General features: G+C 36.6%; 1 long non-coding RNA gene across 3 annotated transcripts in view; it reads left to right on the plus strand.

Moving 5' to 3' along the window:
* LOC143662283 (uncharacterized) overlaps positions 1 to 17,426 on the plus strand; it is a 39,630-nt gene extending 22,204 nt beyond the window's left edge. The window contains exon 5 of one of the 3 annotated variants that reach the window (XR_013165246.1): positions 17,150 to 17,426. This is a non-coding gene — a long non-coding RNA (uncharacterized LOC143662283). The remainder of the gene's footprint in view (positions 1 to 17,149) is intronic. The other 2 variants (XR_013165247.1, XR_013165245.1) reach the window with 2 other exon arrangements.
* Positions 17,427 to 22,236: the final 4,810 nt, after the last annotated feature.

Consider the following 22,236-nt stretch of genomic DNA (forward strand, 5'->3'; position numbering starts at 1 on the left):
TCTCACCGATTTGAAACTATTAGAATAAGCAAACTCATAGAGTCAGAATCTAGACTATAGGTTACCAAGCAATGGGGATGGGAATGGAGAATGGTGTATTGAGGCTTAAAATGTACAGGGTTCCTATTTGGAAAGATGGAAATGTTTTGATAATGGATGGTGGTGATGGTAGCACAACACTGTGAATTCAATTAACAGCACTGAAATATATATCTGAGTATGATTAAAAGGGAAATGTTAGATTGCATATATGGTAACAGAATAAAAAATATTTTCAATCCATGTAACTGCACTACACATGGACTTTAATTAATAATACAATTATAAAAATGTTCTGTCATCCATTGTAGTAAGTGTTCCACAGCAATGCAGGGTGTCCGTGGTAGGATGGTGTATGGAGAGCCTGTATTTTATGCATGATTGCTCTATAAACCCACAATTCTCTAATAAAGGGAAAGTTTAAAGATATAAATAAACAAAATTTTGAAAAAGCATGTTACATTTTTCCTAAGAATCGGGGGGAATCCATGATGGCTCCACTCTCCAGCAATTTCCATTCCTGAATTCTCAGCGTGACTTATGAATCCTCATCGTTCTAGCTTCAGCTCCCTACTTGCCTCTCCGCTTCATCTCTTATAACTCCCTCTTCTACTTTTGGCCCCTTCCCTCCCACCTACACAGACCCTGAACATTAATCATACTAAATTACCGGTATTCCTTCAAAAAATATGCCCTCTCTTGCATCTTCACGATTACAAATTATTTTCTTTCTTTTTGAAACTCTCTCTTTCTCTTTCTGCTTGATAAAGGATTCATCCCACTCAGTCTACTTTGGGAAAGTTTTCATGACCCTGCACATATTTTTGGAAGGATAGGAGGAAGAGATCTCTCTTGAGTGACTTTATACACTTGTATTCCAAGGAAAGGTAAAACATGAAAATGTAAGTCACCAAGCGGTGCTGAAGGAGAGCATACAGACTTCAGAGTCGGTCAGGCAGATTTACAATACCTATATTCCTGAGCAGGTTGCTTTATCAGTTCTGAAATGAGGAAAACAATCCCTACCTCATAGAATTGTGACCTTGGCAAACACAGGTCAATCACACAGATGGTACTTACTATAGTTGTTTTCTTTCTTTTCCCTTCATCACCCAAATAAATAGCATGATTAAGTGCTAACATTTGCAAAATATAAGTTTTAGAATTTAAAATTAAACAATCGTTTTATTATCTCTAAATCAACCCTATGAAATAGGTTGCTTTAATTATCTTCAGAAAAAGAAAGTGAAGGTCAGAAAGAAGTTTACTCATAAATTCTGGACTGTAGTCCAGGTTCTCTGATTCCAAATCCAGTATTGCCATTTTAAAATTGGTTCCCTTGATCTGAAAAACCCTACTATTTCTGCACTAGAATTGTTTAACCCTTATTTTATCTAAGTAGTTAAAAGTCATTGAAAACTTATATTCATCATGCTTGCTTTTACAATACAACAAAACATCAAGCTAACCAACTAGAAGCAAAATCTCAGAAATGAACTACACTTTAAAATAATTATTTTAAACCTATATGTTATAGTGCCAGTTGGTTTTCAATTTAAAATATTTTATGAGAGCTGAAGTTTCTGATTGTGGGCAAAATTTAATGAGGCCTTATTGTTTGGTAAAGAGGTATGTGTTGTAATAAAATAATAAGCAGTAAGCCATTAAAATGAGAAAAAAAATCTGTGCACTTACATTTATGTAGATTTTAGCAGATGGTTTCATGCACTGGCTTATTAACTGCTCTGAATTTTTAACCTACTTTAAGGCAATAGGTCAGTGAAAAACTAGCATAATCTTGTTAAAATAAAAAGAGATGTCTTTTGAAAAATGGACAAAACATATTCAAAAGCCCCTTCAAACCTTCTGAGGTGATCAACAGCATTATTTATCAGTTTGAGTACCCTCATCTTAAAACACTTCTTCCTTTTATGTTTTCAGACAAAATATAGCAAACACTAATTTATTAGGCCAATTTTTAAAAGCCATTAAAACATATTTTACAAAATTGTCTTAAAGAAGAGCTTTACCCCCAAGAAAAGGTTATCAGTTGCACCATCTACAGCCATCCTTCATGAATAGCTAGAAAGAAATGAGGGATACATGGAGATTTAATCTTCCACTAAGAAATGGCCATGTTCCTATTAAAATTGGTTACCATGAATCTGCAATTCTAAAAGTAACAAAATCCCTGTAAGACCCAATTTTCAATAAAGGTTCATTTAGAAATAAGGAAGTAAGATCTTTGCTTCAACCTAAAGGGAGTAGTGGGGATCAGATTTGGTCTCCCAAATGAAATAAGAAAAAAAAAGAGGCAAATCGATGGAACTGTTCTCAAGACTGCAGGCATCAGAGAGAAAGGACAATGATCCCTGAGTGGTAGGAAAGAAATGAGGGGAGTCCTGTGATTGCCCAAGCTATCCTAAGTGATTTTCCAGCCACAGTACAGTGAAAGAGAACCCAGGTTGAGCCCTGCAAGCTCCTTAAATTGAGAAGATGAAGCTGAGATTGTGGGAAGATATGGGCTGCTAGAGTGTGAGGGACAGAGTATCAGAGAGGAGAGAGCTGCAGAGAACTATAGATGGCCCCACTTATTCAGCTAAGCTCTGGTCAGCACATGCATATGCAGAAACTACCTGAGGCTGGAGAAACAACCAAAAAAAATACAAGGAAGAGTTCCCAGTGGCCACACAAGGCCAGCAATAGTGCCTGTTCTCACCAGCCAGATTGGAAAACCATGTGATTCATATAGGGTATTGGACAGAGTTCTCAGAAGGGTCTTGCCTCAGTAGAAACAAATGATTAGTCTTAAAGTGGTCCCACCTAATCTTAAAAGCAAGACCTGAAAAGATGGAACAGTTTCTGAGTAAATTAACTTCATCCCAGAATAAATCCCAATAACATTTAAAAGAATAAAAAAAATTCCATCTTCAAAAAAGGAAAACTCACGTTGTCTGGCAATTTATCAAAATTTACTAGGCATTCAAAGAAGTAGGAAAATATAACCCATTATGTACAGAAACATAAATAAATTAAAACTGACCCAGAAATGAAATATGTTAAAATTAGCAGAGAAGGACATTAAAATATTTGCTATAGCTGAATGCCATATGTCTAAAAAGTTAAGTAGAGAAATGGAGAGTACTAAAAAAAGATCCAAATCAAACTTCCAAAGATGAATACTACAATGTCTGAGATAAAAATATACTTCAAGGAATTAACAGTAGATTAGAAATCACAAAAGAGAAAGAAAACTGAACCTGTAGACTTAGCAACAAAAACTATCCAAAATGAAATGCAGAAATAAAAAAGAAAAAAATGAAAAGAGCATGAGGAAAATATGAGATACCTTCAAGCAGCTTCATGTACATGTAATTGGAGTTCTGGGAATATATCTTTCTAAAACGAAGGCAATAACTGAAAGCTCTCACCACCAATAGCCTTACATTACAAAAAAATGTTAAAATTCTTTAGATAGAAGGAAAATGATCCTACATGGAAATATGGATCTATACAAAAGAATGTTAATACATAAGATTTTCCCTTATAATTTCAATCCATAACAGAAATAATAGCAATTTAGTGTACAGTTTATAGCATATGAAAAATAAAATGTATAACAATATATTAAAGGCTAGGAGAAGAAAATGGAAGTATGGTATCATAAATTCATGGAATATATGTGAAGTGGTACAATGTCATTTGAAGGTAACTGATAAGTTAAACATGTTCACTATACATCTTAAAGCAATAACAAAACTAATAAAATATTACCACAAAGAGTTATAGCTAGGAAGTCAATAAAGGGGGAAATATGAATCATAAAAAGTAATTAATCCAAAAGAAGGCAGAAAAAGAGTAAATGGGGGGAAAAAGTCTATTTGGGAAAATCAAAAACCAATAGCAAGATAGATTTAAACCTAATCATATCAATAATCACATTAAATATAAAGGGTCTAGACACTCTGATTAAAGGTCAGAATTGGTCAAATTAGATTAAAGTCAACTACTCGCTGCCTAGAAGAATCACACTTAAATATATAGGCACAAATAGGTTAAAAGTGAAAGGATGGAAAATGATGTACTCTGCTAACGTGAAAGAAAAGAAAGGTAAAGGTAAAGCACAAAACTATACAACAGTTTGCAGGAATAAAGTTTTATGACTATTATTTCTTTTAATACAATAGATATACAATCAGAAAGGTCTACATTCCCATGTTTTCTACTCTTGTTTTTGAATATTTCCTAATTTAATCCATCTTTTCTGCATAAACAAATATCATGAAGTTCCATTCACTGCTTCTAAGAGAGGTGCGGTAAGCTGTTGCCTTCTTCACCACCTGAAGGGAAGCTCAACCCTGGCAGGGTTTAACTCTAAATCTCCATCTTGGATCTGTTTGCTGAGGCAGTGCAGGATTCCAAGCCATAAGCCACTTCATCACTTTGTCTTAATGGTATCTTCTATTGGAAAGGAAGCAAAAACAGAGGGAGAACAGGCTGAGATCAATTATTTAGTTAGCTGCCTTATTTATTCACAAGAAAGTCTAAATGCACATATATCAATTTGGGTTCTTTGTTAAAAAGCAAAAGAACTTAATCCAGCTAAGTATGCAAAAAAAAAATAATTTATTGAAAATAAAAGAGTGAGTTGACAGAAAATAATTCCAAAAACCAGTCCTCAGAAAAGATCACAGGACAGTCCAGAGGTCTAGAAAATAAGCTAATAACAGATGCTTCCGGGCACCAGGGCTGGTATAGTGAGCAGAATAATGGCTTCTTCAGAGATGTACTTTTCCTATTATCTGGAACTTGTGAAAATGTTGCCTTACATGGAAAAGAGGACTTAAGTCTGCAGAAATAGAATCATGAGGGTTATTAAATGGAAGAGAGATGCAGGAGAACAGACAAGGAAATGTGGTGACAGAGTCAGGGTCAAAGTGATGCAACGTGAGAAGGACGTGACCTGCCCTTGCTGGTTTTGAGGCTGGAGGAAGGGGGCCATGAGCCAACGTATGCAGGCATCCTCTAGAAGCTTTCAGCAAGGAAACATTGTCCTGTAGAGCCTCCAGACAGGAATACGGTCTTGACAACCCCTTAATTTAGCCCAGTGAGACCAATGTCAGACCTCTGACCCCCAACACTGTAAAATAATACATTTGTGATGTTTGAGCCAATGCTTTTGTGGTAATTTCTTACAGCAGCAATAGGAAATGCATACTGCTGGGATGAATCTGCACCAGTCAAACCCTTTGTGTTACTTGGTTTGTGGTCTAAATTCCAGAAAGAGTATCTAAAGAGTCCAAGATTGAGTCACATGACAATTTATGGCCTGGAAAGGTAGGTCATCTTGATTGACAAGGCCACAAGACTACATACAATGAGCAGTGATGCCCCAAAGCAAACACAAAATCAGAGTAAGTTACCAGAAGGAGGAATGGATGCTGTGTAGGCAAAACAACAGCTGTTTAACTAGACTGGAACAGACCGTCCTTGTTCCCACAGCATAGCCCAATATCCAACCTTGAGATATTCTCACAACTTTCCCAATGATTTTTCTCATTAAGAACAAATAAACCGCCAGCATTTAAAGAATCAAATCTGCAAAGCTCATAAAGGACTCGGTTCAACTTAATTATCAAATGTTTATTGAGTGCCTACTACATATCAGGGTATGCTAGGAGCTAGAGATTCAATGAAAAACAATGCATGCTCAGTCTCTTCTTGACAGGAGAAGACAAATTAAACAAGTCATTGCAAGTACTCACCAGTACTGAGGAAGGGAAAGTGCAGATATTAGGGGGAAATATTGCAAGGAAATTTAGCTGTATGCTATAGGTCAATGGTAGTCACTGTCCTTTTACTCAATTAAATACATGTTTTGTTCCTCTATCTGATTACATGCTCCTTAGAAATACAGAACAGGCTTTTCCTACTTTGTATCTGATATGATGCACTTTGCACAGCAGGTACTCAGTAAATGTTTTATAATCAGATTTAATTTTCAACTAGAGCTATTGGGTGCAAAAGGAATGATTTTTTAATGAAAATAAGCTCTATAATAACATTCCCTTTTTACTGGGCTTCTGCTCTATTTATGTACCAAGTGACCTCATATGCTTTAATCCCTGGCCTGTGACAATTTATTTCATAAGAACATGGACATCTTCATTCCATTTGGCAGCCCACTGCAAAACTGTTCTTCAAATATGTTCCATGAGCAGCAGAAATTTTCTGCTCCTGGAAAAATGTCCTTCTGGGTACTTGAGTGAACAAATCTCTAAGAAGGAGCTTGAAGAGAGAATTGGAATCTGGAGAGCCTGTCCCAGGGCTCAGCAAGAGTTAGAAAAGCATTTGAGACCCACACAGGAAAATACGTAAGAGGCATATTTCCATGATGCCCGTCTCAAGTCCAGCTGACCAGTTTGCAGTAATCTCCTGCTATTGTTTTAGTCTGAGTTTTCTGATTGGTTAGATTTAATTGGATGGGACTAGAAGGTAAACTAGGGACAAATGAACATCATTTACTTTGGGAACACTGCCTATATTACTATTTAATAATTTAATTTGTAGATTGTTGTATGATTTAAATTCCAGGAAGTGTAGAAGATTCTGAAACTTTCACTCCTGCTGGGCTTTTTAACTCATAAGGTCAGATGCAGTCTTGTGAGACAAACCAATTGTGACCTTTTGAGTTTTTCTGGCACTTCAGCAAGGGATTAAGAGACCAGGAGTTCCTACCATTCTCAGAGATTAAATATTAATAATAAGAAAGCCACGCATTTTACTGATGGAGAAATGGGTAGAAAGTTTATAAATTCTTCTCTGTCTTCTCTCTATCTAACCCTGGCAGGCTGACTAGTTGCTGGGCAATCCCCCTGGAGGAGCTATATTGACAAAATGAAAAAAAGAAGTGTAGTTTTCATTCATTTACACATTTGTCATAGGAATTTCCAGAAAGTACGTACAATAATAACTTGATAAGCAAATTATTCTTTACATCTTAGTTCAGTTTCATCTAAACAGAGTACATGGAGGAGCTTTCCCTGTTGTCCTGCCTCCTAAAATTGTAAAACGGCAAAACATTCATTTCCGGTGAACTTGCTTTCTTTTATTTTTTACAAGACAAAGGCAGTTTGTTCTCACAGAGGTGATTTAAAAATCATGCCGCAATTGCAAATCGGTTTCAGACCAACCAGCTGTAAACTAAACAACCAAATGATATAACATGTTATTAAGTATTTATAAAGTAATCTGGGGGAGTATGCAGCTGGTCCCCTGTCCCTTAATAGAAGTGGGAGTTCCTACTCTATTTCAGTGATTGATTACATGGATTTCCTTATTACAGTGGAATATTAGAAAACAGGTCTTTAATCAGTAGATGCTTTTTCTCTGTAAAACTATCTTCCTGAAATAAAAAGGTTGTCTGTTATCATACTAACAGCAGAAACAGTGTTTGGTCCAAAGAAGTTCTAAGAATATATTCAAGTACAGATCGTATTCTAGAATTACTCAATTAGAGTTGCCTCATCAAAGTCTTTATTTGAAATAAATCATGCTGTAAGTAGATTACTATATATAAGCAAAACATCCCGTGATTCCTTAATATAGGGGAAGGATATTTTGGGGATGGACCCCAAAGATGCCAGCTTTTTTTCCCTGACATACTGTAAAATTTCAAATGAATGGAAAGAATTACATAATGTGTTTCAGATAAATTTACTTTTAAACTGAGAATATGCCCAAAACATGTTAGTCCAAGCCTGAACGATCTTGGAAATTTTCAGTGACTATAAATAGAATATCAAATTTGGAAATGTCATTTCAACCTTCTCCTCAGCCTCACTGCTGTGACTCTAATCTGTTCTTGTTGCCTTAGTTTCCTTTGGTACAGCATGACCATTTCCTAGGATTACTGGGGACTGTGTGATCTTTTTCAGTTCTATTTGGTCTCATCGTATGAGGACTATCTGATCAGAAATGAGCATATTCATATGAGCAACTCCTCATAGGTGACCTTCAAAACCACCAGTTGGCTATACAAGACGGCACTACTCCCTGAAGCCACATTAGAGCTCATTTTTGTGGTCACTTTCTCATTGACCCCAATGGTATAATCTTCACAGTAATGTATGGTGGACAGTCTATAACCACAACTATTAGTTATTCTGATTTACTGCCATGCAAATTTAACTTTAGGTATGTTACTCAAGATCTTGAATGGGACCATTAAACATTTGATAAACATCTCATTAGCAAAGCAGCAAGTAAAGATAGCCACTTCCCTACACATGGCTATCGGGTGACTGAATTCAAAATAGAACATGAGTCTTCTATCTCCAAGGTCAGCGTTGGGCTGACCACAGTTGACAGCTTTGGCCAATACTTACAAATTTTCTGGAAATGTTCTGCTGTTATGACTACAGCATCAGCCTAGCTATACAGGATAAAAGCAAACACGCAAACAAATTTTAAATCACAGAGAAACAAGAACAGAAAATACGCATCATTTATTTCTTGTCAGCCCATGTTTTTATTATACGAATATATAAATGTTTCATAAATAATTCCTATACTCCAATTACTCCCCCACCCCCCCAAAAAACAAGGGCTAACATCTGGTATCTAGGTCTGTTGCTATGTAATACTGAAAAAGAAATGATGACTTCTGAGTTGAGTAACAAAAATAATTTGTGTGAAAACTCTGAGCCATATTGCCCCACCTAGAGATAAGATGAAGTGTCACACACCTATGGAGAAAGAAAAAACATTTTAATTACAAAGGAGAAAAAGATACAATGATTTTTTCTTCTTCACAACTATACCAGTAAAAGAATTTCTTCTTTAGGTAGCTTTGTAAAGTATTTTAGGGTCTGCAGAGAAACAATAAAAAAACCAATCAAATTCAAATAATTCATCTAAATAAAATTTATGTGCCCACTAATTCTCAGCAAGATCTATGTTCACGTTTGTATTTCCGAGGACTCAAGTTCATGTGACGATAATACAATACATACTTACTTGTGATGACCTTGTCTCTCTCATTCCCCAGGCCTCTGCTCTCAGAAATAATGCCAACATTTTATTCTCCTTTGAAATTAATTTCCCTTTTCTCTCATTTCTTAAAAGATGATTTTACCCAATAGTTTCTTGCAGATATCAACAATATCTGGCTTTCTCTTCGTCACCTACCCAAATCTTCAACTCAATGTACATGTTTCTATCTGAAAATATAAAAACCCACTGCTACCCCAGCCCTGCTGTCCTTTCACCTCACTCCTTCTGCCTTCTCCTCCCATCCTCACCTCAGTTCATTCAATAAGTATTTCACCTCAATCACTCCCTGGGGTCCTTCTCCTCAGCCATAAACATGTTCTGGTTACTCCAAAATTGAACAAAATCTACCTGGCTCTAATGTCTTCACAGATTTTTTCCTGATTTTCCCAGTCAAACTGAGTATATCAAATCGAAAGCATGCTTAATGTCATAGATAAATATTTAATCTATATTATAAAGGTAAATACCAAACTGTATAAACAGCACAATTCCAATTTTGTGAAAAATAATGTATGTTTGCATAGGAAAAGGCATAAAAGAATATATACACAGAGAGAATAATTTCTCTTTTTTGTATGTTTCCATATTTTCAAAATTTTTCCCTATGAATATATAGAGATTTCTTCATTTAAAGAAATTCCAAATGAAAGTTGTTGATCTGATTTACTGGATGAATTCCTTTCCACTGATCTATTTCTCTTATTAGTTTCTCATCTTCATTTCACAGCATTTGGTGACATAAATCTTGACAATACTCTTTCTTAACATCAGGGACTCTACGATCCCAGTTCCATTTCTGCCTTTCTTCTTTGTTCCCCTCTCTTCCTCTTCCTTCCCACCAAATGGGAAGTTTCCCAAATATTCAGTCCTCAGTTCTGCTCCTATCACCTTTTACTTATCCTTAGAAAACTCCAAAATTCTCTGTTTACAATAACTTCAGCTATCACTTCTGTACAAATTACTTGTAAATATCCAGCCCCAGCCCTTGCCTATCAGATATTCCTCTTGAATACCAATCATTACTTCAAATTCAGCATCTCAAAAACCAAGCTGAGAGTGGCAGAGTTCTCACCTGCCATGCCCGGTGCTTCCCCATGTATAAAAAAAAAAAACCCAAGCTGGCCATTCTCCCCACCAACCAGTTATCACTGTAACTTCCCTACTTGTATCAAAGGTATCATTCATTTCTCAGTTAAAGATTACCATCCATAACCATTGCCATCATCTGTCTCTCTCCATAACCATTGCCATCATCTCAATTTAGCCCCTTATCACTTTGTGCCTAAGCCTGTCTTTTACTCTCACTTTACCCTCTGTTCACTCTCCCTTGAATATGAACTGCCTTGCTACTCAAATTGTGGGTCATCCCAGCAGCATCAACATCAGCTGAAAACTTGTTAAGAATGCAAAATCTTGGGCTCAGCCCAACCGATGGCATCAGACTCTGCATTTTAACAAGACAGTCAGGTAATTTCATATGGTGCTGAAGTTTGAAAAGTACTGGGTTTTTGTACCCTGATATCCCCTTCATCTAGAGGTGCTTCTATTCTCCAGCCAAATCCTTCCAGATCAGAGCCCTCCTCCTCCACGCTGCTATGCTCACCATTCCAGCTCACACAGGTTCTTCCTTCACAGAACGCCTTTTGCAAGACTCTGCTCATTTTGGCACTTAGTATTCTATTTCTCTTTTTTCAGGAACATGACGACCTTCCTCAGCTAGATTATAATTGCCTGAGAAAAGGCCTGATTTGTTTCCCACACACACATACACACACAGCTGGATAGATGATAAATGTTTATAGATCAAATATATTGGGTCGATACTTACTAAGCTGAAGATAATTTAAATGTTTCATATTTAGAAATATTTTACTTTATTTTTTACTATATCCTACTGACATTTGGAAATTTATTCTGTGACTCAGAAGAATTCAAATATATTTTTTCTTCCTAAATAAGGTGCTTGAAACATGTTTACTGCATCAGATTCCTATAAAATATGAAAGCTAACATTTACTGATTTCTTTCTGTGCTTCAAACACTTTTCAGTTTATTGTGTTTAAAACTTGCTACCAGGCTATGAGATCAATGCTATTGCTTTCCAGCCCCATTTTACAAACGAGAAAAGAGAGGTACAGAGAGGTTAATAGTCATGCCCAAGTTCACACAGTGATAAGTAGTAGAGCCAAGTTTGAAATCCATAATGATTCTTAACCATTATGCATACAGCCTACATTATTTGCCTACATAATTAGCATTCATTGTCAATTCCATTTATGCAGAATAACAGGGAAAAGTCGAGAGATATGAAGATTAATTATAGAATGCCTGTCAGACATTTCAATCCATGAGAAAGAAATTACATAGGTAAAGAAAAAGACTCCAGTCTTGGAGTTCTAGATAATTCCCCATCACTGTTTACCCAGACACAGTAATCTATAATAGCATCTCTGGTCACCTTTCATGTAAAGCTAGAGGAATTAAATGGTAATCATTTATTTGCAACCTTCAGAAACTACTCTTATTTGGACTGCGTCAGGTTTATTGCCTTCAGATAACTGATCTTATACAGAAAATCTTTTGTTTTTCTGAAAACCCTATACTAAATTAGCGATGTGTTGACTGAAGCTAATACTCTGTGGCAATGTTGCGATTGCTAGGGAATCTAAAGTAACCCAAATATTTAACAACAAAATTAAAGTTGGTCAGAAAAAAGGGCAAAGGTGGCTGAATAACCCAACCAACATCTTCTTAATTCCTAAAGTATTAATGAAGCAGTGATTTAGAGTGATAGTTAAATTCTATACTATTTTAAAAGGAAGATACAAAGCAGATTGTTGTGACCAATGAACTTCAATACAAGTGCATTCTTTCCAGGTATCACCCCACTGCTGGAAATGGTAGAGTAGGAAAAGGCTAAATCCCAGTTGGTTATTACCCTTGGGAAAATCACTTAAAACTTCCTTGAACTCCATTTCCCTAATCTGGAAAGTCTCTTGCCAGGCTTCCTAAGATTAAGTACCATATACATAAACTTACCGGTTTAGAGTAGGTGCTCAACATATTATAGCTAGTATTACTACCTCATGCACAGTAGTTACCAGCCCCACAACAAAGATTACACATAGAAAATGGAATGCACTTTAAAATTATATCTATAGCAAACTTTAATAAACCGGGACAACAGTTATTTCAAAATTGCAATTAGTAATCAGGCTTTGGAGTTCTTGAACAAAGATACTGGTTGCAGCCAGGTAGCCTCCATAACTGTGGTTAAAATAGGCCCATCTTAATGGTTTATCACAGCAAAGAAGAGAAGGAACTACCTACTTTACTCCAGAAACACTTCTCACTTTTTAATCTTTTTTCTAGAAAATCTATTATCATGGTATCAAGATAAGTTTTTTTTAATTTACATCTTATGTTCCCTTTATATTCCCTAAGAACTAAAGGTAGTTTAAACAGGTTTCTTTTGATATTTCTATCTAATATTCTGTCCCCAGGATATCAATAGTGAACTAAAGAGACTGTTACGTTAAAAAAATTAAAAGGTGTTATATAATCTTTCAAACAGTGATTCTGAAAATTTCCCCTAAAGCATGGATGATTATGCATATGCTGAAGGGTGTTTTTGTCCTGAATAAAGAAGAATTTTAAACACAAATTTGTGGTAGTGAAATGGTTAGGATATCAGCTCTACCCTGTGCTGGTTTTCATGGGAGTTGAGAGCTTGGGTGTTGCATTAACCTTTGTCTAGAGTTTTGTGGGTCTAGGGTTGAGTTGTTTTGTATCTTTTAAACTGTTGGTGTATACAGAGAACACTTGTGTGTTCCTCAGTTGCAAAGGATGCTAAAGAGCCAGCAAGAGACATGGAGACAGCTCTGAAACATTTAAAAAATTGTCTACAGCTTTTGTGTTACTCCCTCACTGGTAGGTGTGCAGGGAAGTTTTTCCCCCACATCATTAATAATCTAATAATATCAACAGAACCTTGTACCTAAATTTTGGTTGGTAGGAGCATTTCCTACCCTGCTAGTCTCATTTCTCAAGCCCTGGGGCTTCTACACAGAACCTAAACTTTTATATATTATAAAAAACAGTGAAAGCATAACATAAAATTAATGGCCACTTCTTCTATGTGAATCTTCAACCCAGAGGTCTGATACAGGCTTTATGGTGTCAGAGCTAAAGGTTATTATTTCTACCAACTCCTTTACTGAAGCAAAAGCTACTGAATTGCTAAAACAGTTATTTCCACAGTATCACTGCAGGGCCTCCCAACAGAGAATAAATTTCATAAATAATAATTTTGCGATGGTGTTGATTGTCAAGCCAATTTAAGATAGCTAGAATAGCTCAACAGGTAAATTTGAAGGATTCAGTGAAACTCATACCTTCCCATCTAAATAATATTGATATAACCCTGCAGCAAAGGAAAATTACCAACAACAAATGGTGTGAAATATGTGGTCACCAAATAACAGACTTTATTCACGCACGTGAAAAATATCTCATGCATGCCCACATTTCATCTGACACGATGGTGGTCCTAGAACGGTAAGCATGTAACATAATGTCCAGAGGATTGATTAGAGAGGAAAACATTATGAAATAAAGTAGAAGAAGCACTATGAACAGAACGCTGGGTGAAGAAAACCTAACTCTTTCTGGTGGAGTCAGGGAAGGGTTCCAAATAGAGAGTCTGTTTAGCTGAATTTTGAGAGCCCCTATGAGAATAACATAAGTTGATGACAAAGGGCTATCAGCCTCTTACCTAGATTATTTCATTTAACCCTATGTCCCTCTTCTACAAAAGAAGAAACTGAGATGTGAAGGAATTAAGAAACTTGCTTCAAATCACAAAGCTAGTAAGAGACAGAGCTCAGATCAGAGTCCAGACAAACCAATCCTCCAGGCTTGCATTCTCACTATCCACATGACTTCTGGCTCAGGTCCATAAGTAGGGAGGGCAGCACAGGCCACTGAAACAGTATGTGCAAAATTCTAGGATGCATCAAGCCAAGAACTGGCAGATGAAGCTATAAAAAGGCACAGGCCTGACAAGGAAGGATGCTGTGTGCTCCATCAGAGCTAGCCTTTGTCTGGCAAGTTTCATGGAGAGGCCAGTCTTCTTCTTTCCTACCACTCTATGTCCCCTCCCAGAGCTGGAGAAATGAGACCTCCATCTGCAGTCTCAAGCCAACCATCACAGGCAAAGAGACTGATCTTGACTTTTGGTAGAAGGAACGGAGACAGACAGGTCTAGAAATCCTGTTTCTGAGGCGTTGTTAAGCACTGATGGTAACAAGAGCTCGCGTCCTCTTCCAACTATGCAGGCCTCACCATACACCCCACTTCTGGAAACAGATCCCCAGTGTATTGTCTGCACCAGAGCCCAGTGCTCAAAAAGGTGTTGCAACTCTGCTCCCCCAGTGCAACCTCGCTTCAGGCCCAGATCCACACCCCAGCATTCTCCACGATGGCCTAGTCACTACATCCCATCCCATTTGACTCTAGAGTCATTTAACTTAAGCAGTGTAAGCCACTCTTAACTATAATGTGGACAGGAAATCCAATATCAGAGAGAGGACATGATGAATTTTGAAGCATTAAGTCTGGTATACTATGACGCCTAAAACAAATCTGTATTAATGATATGGACAAGGTTAAAAAATAATCACGGAACTAAACTACCCATTTTAAGAATTTTAAGAACAGACAAAGCTAGTTTATCATAATAGAATTAAGAAAAGTAGTCACCTCTTGGGAGAGAAGCTTATTGAGTAGAAAGGGGCAAGAAGAATCATACTCTTAAATCTCGATCTAGTTAGGGGTTACAATTAAGATGTGAGCATTGTACTGTGCGGAAATCATACCTCAACTTTTAATAAACTAGGAGAGGCAATGTTTTTTAAAAAAAAGGATTCTTTTTTTTAAACAGGAATTTGTGGCCTCCCTATTGCAATAAAGCACTTGTTGAACTCTATGTTAATTGTTGTTTAAAAAAAGAATCTCGCCATGCTCTTTAAATATGATTATTGTAACCACAGAAGAATGAAAAACGTACTAAAATGGCTTTTTTCTTATACCATGGCAGATATTCCCACTTCTCAATATCAAATACTATTAATTTTATTTGGTTGAAAAGCAGAATTATTTATTCAGGGCCAAAGACAGACAAATCTTTCAAATCATCTTCCAGTACCTAAAAACAGAAGAGTAACTAGTAAAAATTGACAACTTTCAAGGACACATTTAATTTGCAATGCATTTTTATACATTGAAATTTTGATTATATTAACTTGCCTGCATTAAAGACATTTAGTTCTGCTTGGCTGCCTGTAGCCAAGCATTGGTTAGAAAGAGGATGTTTTTGGAACTAAGTTATAGCATTGTTATGGCTTCTTTACATTCTCTTCATTTTTATCCTCAAAATGCTTTTCCCTTTAGACTTTAAATGTTGTAAACAGCCTTATATTGAAACTCAAAAATATGAACTATTTTGAGAATTTCTGTAATTAGGTAAGAATAATTAATACAGAAACCTATTGACTATCACATACACTGATCACATTCACAGATCAATGAATTTAAGCAATATCCAGAAACTCACTACCTGGAGTCAAATTTCTAGGAAGAAGAATTCTTTGGATAGAATTTATTATGCATTTTACTTAACTAGAAAGATCTTGAGAATCTGGTTTGTTTTAAAGAAAAAACTTTGAAAATAGTAATTTACCTTTTTATCTTATTTTCTTTCTTTTTTTTTTTTTTTAACTGTTGGGGCATAAGATCAACTAAATTTCTTAGTGGGTGCCTTACAGAAATGACTTAAAGGTAAAACCAGGTTAAGCTGAACTAACTGGACACAATGCATGGTTTAACAGCACCTGGGCTGAATTCTGATTGCCTGTATCCACAACTCACCAATCTTCCCATCTTCTAATGACAAGGAGGATATAATTCCCAATACCTGATAGAAAATAAATATGAAAAAAAAAAACCTTACCACACGTTTTTGGTTTTTAAGTACAGTAAACAATTGAAAATTGAAATGGGTTTTCACTTATCTTAAAATTGGATTTTGTCACAAGATGACAAGTTATTTTTAGAAAATAACAAGCTTGGTGAAGATGTCTGCAGCAATTACAAGATTTAATTTTCAAGGGTTTTATTATCCCTCTTCCCATCTCTGAAAAATAAAGTTAAGGTTTGGTCTTAAATTGAAAAGCTAGCATTGCATGTATTTTGTTAAATTAGTAAATAAATTTAATCAGAGAAATTCTATTTCCACATGTTTTATAAATTTGGGGTGTGAATAGCTTGTCAAACAAAGAAGTAAGCTTTTTTACAGAATTAAAACAGACTTAGAATAGAGTTTTTGTCGTCAATATAAATTCTTCTAGAAATTGGCCACTTCATAACTTGGGATCATTTTGACCTCGTGAAAAACAGGAATTTGTGGCCTCCCTATTGCAATAAAGCACTTGTTGAACTCTATTTAATTGCTGTTAATATGTCTCTGCAATTGGTTGATTGGTTCCTCAAAGGAAGGAATAATGTCTTATATATTGGTATGTCCATACTGAGCATATAAGGCCCACTAGCCTTATATGCATCTGCCTAGAGGAGCCTCCTAGAGGAGCCCCAACACATGTGTGATGAAATAAATGAGCTAACTATTTTTACCTCCTCTGTTCTTCTAGTCTAATACCTGATTCTCTCCAAATAAATTATCACTTCACTGCTCCCTTTTTTCACAATGCCTCTGACTCTGGCTTGCCCCTGTAAGTGCACCAATGTGTCCCACAGCATCCTTGGGACCCAGAATTCACTTTGATTGGATTCTTCCTTTAATTGCATACCAATTCCATTTAGTCTCATCTTACTGACCTTCTAAAGTACCTTGGAATTATTAAGTCAAACCTGTTCTCACAAAATACAGACTGTGAGAGCTGGAGGGACCTATTGCTCATCCTATTTCTCATAGACATGTCTTTTTATTTTTATATAAGAATTCTGACCTTAGTAATATCAACTCCTTTGATATTCACAGAACATCTTGTCAGTTCACTCGCCAGCCAAGTGCATGGCTGAGAAAACGGAACGCTGGACTGGTGTTGGAGAGTGGAAATGTCACCGCAGGACAAGAGGCTACCCAAGAAGAGGAGGCACTAAAGATGTGTCTCACCGAGCTTAGAATTAGGCTTAAAGCAAGGGTGGGCAAACAATAGCCCTCAGCCCAGATCCAACCCACCATCTGTTTTTATAAATAAATTTATTAGAACAGAGTCCCACTTATCTACTCACACATTGGCTATGGCTGTTACATGCTACAACAGCAGAGCTGAGTGGTTGGGACAGAGACCTTGTAGCCCACACAGCCTACAGTATTTATTCTCTGGCACTTAATAGGGAAACGCTGCCTGGCCTACCAAAGTCACCATCCACATGACACCTCCTCACTGGTCACCCCATCCTGCGTGAGTCAAAGAGAAGAGCACACTCCAACCATTTTCATGGAACCACACTGACACCCACCTTCCTTCTTCAGACCAGCCCTAAATTTTCAGTAGCTTTCTTTCTCCGTAATGATAGCCTAATTCCTACACTAATCCAAACAGGCTTATAAAGTTTTAAAGAAATACACCACACTGATATTATGGAAGGCAAAATGAACTAAAAAATGTCAAGTGCTTTTTGTCACCTCCTTTAAAAACAGGCTGAAAATATATAAATATCCTTCAAATACATAATTAAGTGATGTTAATTGCATTCACAATGCTGTGCTACCATCACCAACATCCATTACCAAAGCCTCACCAGCACTCCAAATAGAAATTCTGTAATAATTAAGCATTAACTCCCCATTTCCTACCCCCACCCTGGTGTCTGCTAAACTGTATTCTAGTTTCTGACTTTACGTATTTGCTTATTCTAATTATTTCATATCAATGAGATCATACAATATTTGTCCTTTTATGTCTGGCTTATTTCACTCAATATGATGTCTTCAAGTTTCATTCATGCTGTTGCATCTATCAGAACTTCATTCCTTTTTATAGTTGAATTTTACCATTTTGTTTACTCATTATGTAATTGATGGACACTTGGATTGCTTCCACCTTTTGACTATCATAAATAATGCCAATATAAACATTAGCATGCAACTATCTGTTTGAATCCTGCTTTTGATCCTTTTGGGCATATACTTAAAGGTGGGATGACTGGTTCATACAGTAGTTCTACACTTAGCTTTCTGAGCACCTGCCAAACTGTCTTCCAGAGCAGCTGCACCATTTTACTGTCTCACCAACAGTGAATGAGTGCTCCCATTTCTCCACATCCTCTCCAGCACTTATTTTCCACTCTTTTTATTAGTAGTCATTCTAGTGAGTATGAAATGGTATTTCTTATTATGGTTTTGCTTTGCATTTCCCTAGTGGCTAATGATGGTGAGCATCTTTTTATGTGCTTTTTTGGCCATTTTTATATGTTCTTTAGTGAAATGTCCATTTGAATCTTTTGACCACTTTTTAATTGGCTAGTTTGTCCTTTGGTTGTGAAGTTATAGGATTTCTTTATATATTCTGGATATTAAAACCAGAGCAAACCCGTATAAACTTTATGCTTTCATCTGTTCTAATCTGAAGCTGAAGATCATTGTGATTCTTACACCACAACAGCGTGAGTCTCTGCCTCTGTCTGAATCAGTTTCCACAAAATGAGTAAGGAAGTCTAAATGGACTTGTCCCCAGAACCTGTCTTCTCAGACTCTCATAAATCTAGAGTAAGTTGAATTATTTATCACTGCCCTGAAATGAAATATAATCAATAAAAATATCTATATAGAATAATTCATTTCAACTAGTTTGAATTAAGTTTCAGGGTTCTAACTTTCAAAAGAAACACTAAATCTTGAACAAAAGTGATGAGATACGTTGCAGGATTTGATGGCATTTTCCCCCAACATTGGAAAAAAATGATTTTTTTTTCAGAATTAACCAAAATTATGCAAGCAAACTTAGGTCCAAGAGAAAAACATACAACCTTAGAAATGTATCAAATAATAAAATTTAATTGTATTGCTTGATATTGTCTAGGTCATCAGTCCCATTTAACAGTCAGAATATATTGATAGTGACTAATCCATACTCATTTTCCAATTAACGAACTTTTTTCTAAAAGGAAAAAAGAAACAAAAGCCCAACTCTAAATGGTGTACAGCTGACTTCACCCAAAGGCTGAAAAAGGGGGAGAGTCAGAGAGCGAGAAACGAAAACAATAGATGGAACACTGGTTTTCTTTGCCACCTTATTTAGCAAGAGAGAGATGTTCTTTTTAAACGAGATTGGCTAGAGGACAAAAGATACAATACACTCATTTAGAATGCTTTTGCACAGAGGTAAGACTTTCTTACTGCCTCCCTACATTTGTTTGCTTGCTGACTACCTTGTTTGCCTGTTAGTTAATGAATGAGAGCAATAAGCAGAGAATATCTGCATTTGAATTACACCCCATCCACAACCACAAGAAAGGTGGTGCACAATGCGATGTGAAAAAATATATTTTCAACTTAGAATTACATTATTTTTTACTAAGCTATGATTTTGTTTTTCGACTTTTGATTTTGAAATCAATTTATGGGCTGCAACTTTAAAACAGATTTTCCAAATACAAAAGAGATTATTTCATTCAAAAGTAGGCAGCTCTAGAAAGTATTAAAAGAATAATTTATGACTACCATGAAATGAAGTTTTAAACAGGAGGTACACAATTATTATATTTCAGCTGGCTCCCCTGCATATTCTCCTTGTTTGCATCTTGCCCCATCTCATACACATCTCTCTCCCAGTAGGGTATGTTTACGGCTAGATAGCTGTTCTGAAATTTCAGACTCCTTAGACATTTCTGCTACTGTTTTGTGAAGTCACTCTTTGCTCCTAGGGAAGCATGCAATTGTTCTTGTGGTACCCAAACAGTCTGCAATTGGCAGGTGATGGCAGATCCCATCTGCTGCTGACATTTCCAAACTATAACTCTCATCGCAGCTTTCCTTCAGCCTGTCGCGACTAAATGCATTTCTAATTCCTTCCCTTTGTCCCTCATTCCACCTCCTTGTCTCCCAAAGGACTGCTCTCCTCTAATAACAGTCTTGGAATTATGCTCTGCTGTTCTCTTGTGGCCTGTGCAGCAATATAAAACATTCATAATTTATGAATTGAAGCATCTCTAAAAACGGAATGGGCACTGAGAGGAATCCAGGTCTCACATCTGTAGACGCATTAGAAAACCCCATCACTTTCTGTTCTTCTGGTTTAGAGTGAATGCAGCATTCATTCCTGCCAATATGCCAAGTGACACACCGACTTTGTGGATCATTTGACAGCTTACTGTCAAGGCAGGAAAATCCATTCAAAGCTTTTAGAAGGTCTGAGCATCCACGTAGGGTTTTCGGAGGAGCAAGGGTATTTGTCATATGACCTCACCTTTCTTTAAGATGATTGACAGTCCAGAAAATTGAGTTGCATCCACAATATGATTTATAATTCACTCCACATCTTTTGGTACAGTCAGATAAATTTGTCAGCTCATAGTAATTCACAAGTGACTATCTCAAATACTTTGTGGCAGACTATATAAAGCACCTCTCTTTCAAAGATCTCAAGGAACTGCTCAGAGGATCTGATGTACATTTTAGCATTAGTATTCAAGTCAAATGTTACCCCATTCACTTGCAGAAGAACACTAAAATATATTTGGAGGAAATTTTAAGCTCATTTCACAGTCCATGCTTCTTCACATGATTAATGATGGAAAATTGGTCATATTAGAAATCATAAATATAAAATCCCTTTCCATACGATTCTTAAACAATCTCTAAGTGCAGGTAAAAAATAATAAACTGAGGTTATAAGCAAGACATTTTTCCCAATTCCAGTTCTTAAAAATTGCCAATGAAGTAAAAAAGAAAATAGTAAAAGGTCGAAATTCAGCCGGTAATGACTAATTCTAGAATTTGTAAGGATGTATCCATTTATCAAAAGTTAAAGTCTTATAATCCATTCTGAGAATATTTTTCATCAGCAGTTTAACTGTTGTGATACATGATGCCAATAATGAGGAGAATACGCCACCATCTTCCCAAGAAGGGAAAAGTAATAGAAATTAGGTTTCAGTAAAGCTAAGAAATACACACACAATTAGATGAGGATGAGTTTCAAAGCAGGCCTTCTGAGAGTAACCCAAATATTGCATAAATGAATGACCAGAGAATTTACAAACACCTACCTCTGCAATCAAGATGGGGAGCATGAAATTTCAAAGTGAAAATACTAGCATGTGATTGTACGTTAGTAGACAGAAACAATCCATATTGCGGTGATTTATCTGGAGGAGGGTGCTAAGGACAAAATCACAATGGAAAGCTTGGAACATAAAAGAGGGAAATGGAAGGAATCAGAACGTGGCAGTGTTTTTCCAGCTCTGCCTTGAGGGAAGAAACACTGAATCCAGGGAAAACAAACCACCCCTAGAGAGGTAGAAGAGCTTAGCACTTAAGAGTGTCAGCCTGGGTTTGAATCCAACCCCTGAAATGTGCCAGCCAAGTAACCTTGAGAGAATTATTTAATCTCTGGTTCCTGCATTTTCTCATCTGCTTGATGGGACACCTATTCGGATGTCACCTCCAGGGGTTGCTGGGAAGATTTATGAATTAATATAGTTAAAGCATTTATAATGTGTCTGGCATAGTGGTTAATAAATACTATCATATATTCTGAATGACTCTGTTGTGGCTCAGGGATTGTATTGGGCCCTACCCATGGGTGGGTTGAAATATTCTCCAAGACTACCCACCTCCCTTTGCTTTCCTTCTGTGCTCATCAAACAAACATTAAATTATTAGTTTGGTCTCCCGGGTATCCTGACGCTGGAAAGAGGGTGCCCTGGATGAGGCTATGAATATTCCTTCTCATCTCCCTCTACTCCGTTGTGAATTAATGAATTGGCAGTCTGCCTTGTATACTTGAGTCTTCTGTAGAAGTGATTGGCATAAGGCAGCCTCCCTCCGTCTGTTTAACTCCAGGGCTCTGACAAAGCCAAATCCTGGGCTGCACAACGTGCATCAAGATGAGGTCTCCA

This window comes from Tamandua tetradactyla, chromosome 18, assembly GCF_023851605.1.
Source record: "Tamandua tetradactyla isolate mTamTet1 chromosome 18, mTamTet1.pri, whole genome shotgun sequence".
Taxonomy (NCBI): domain Eukaryota; kingdom Metazoa; phylum Chordata; class Mammalia; order Pilosa; family Myrmecophagidae; genus Tamandua; species Tamandua tetradactyla.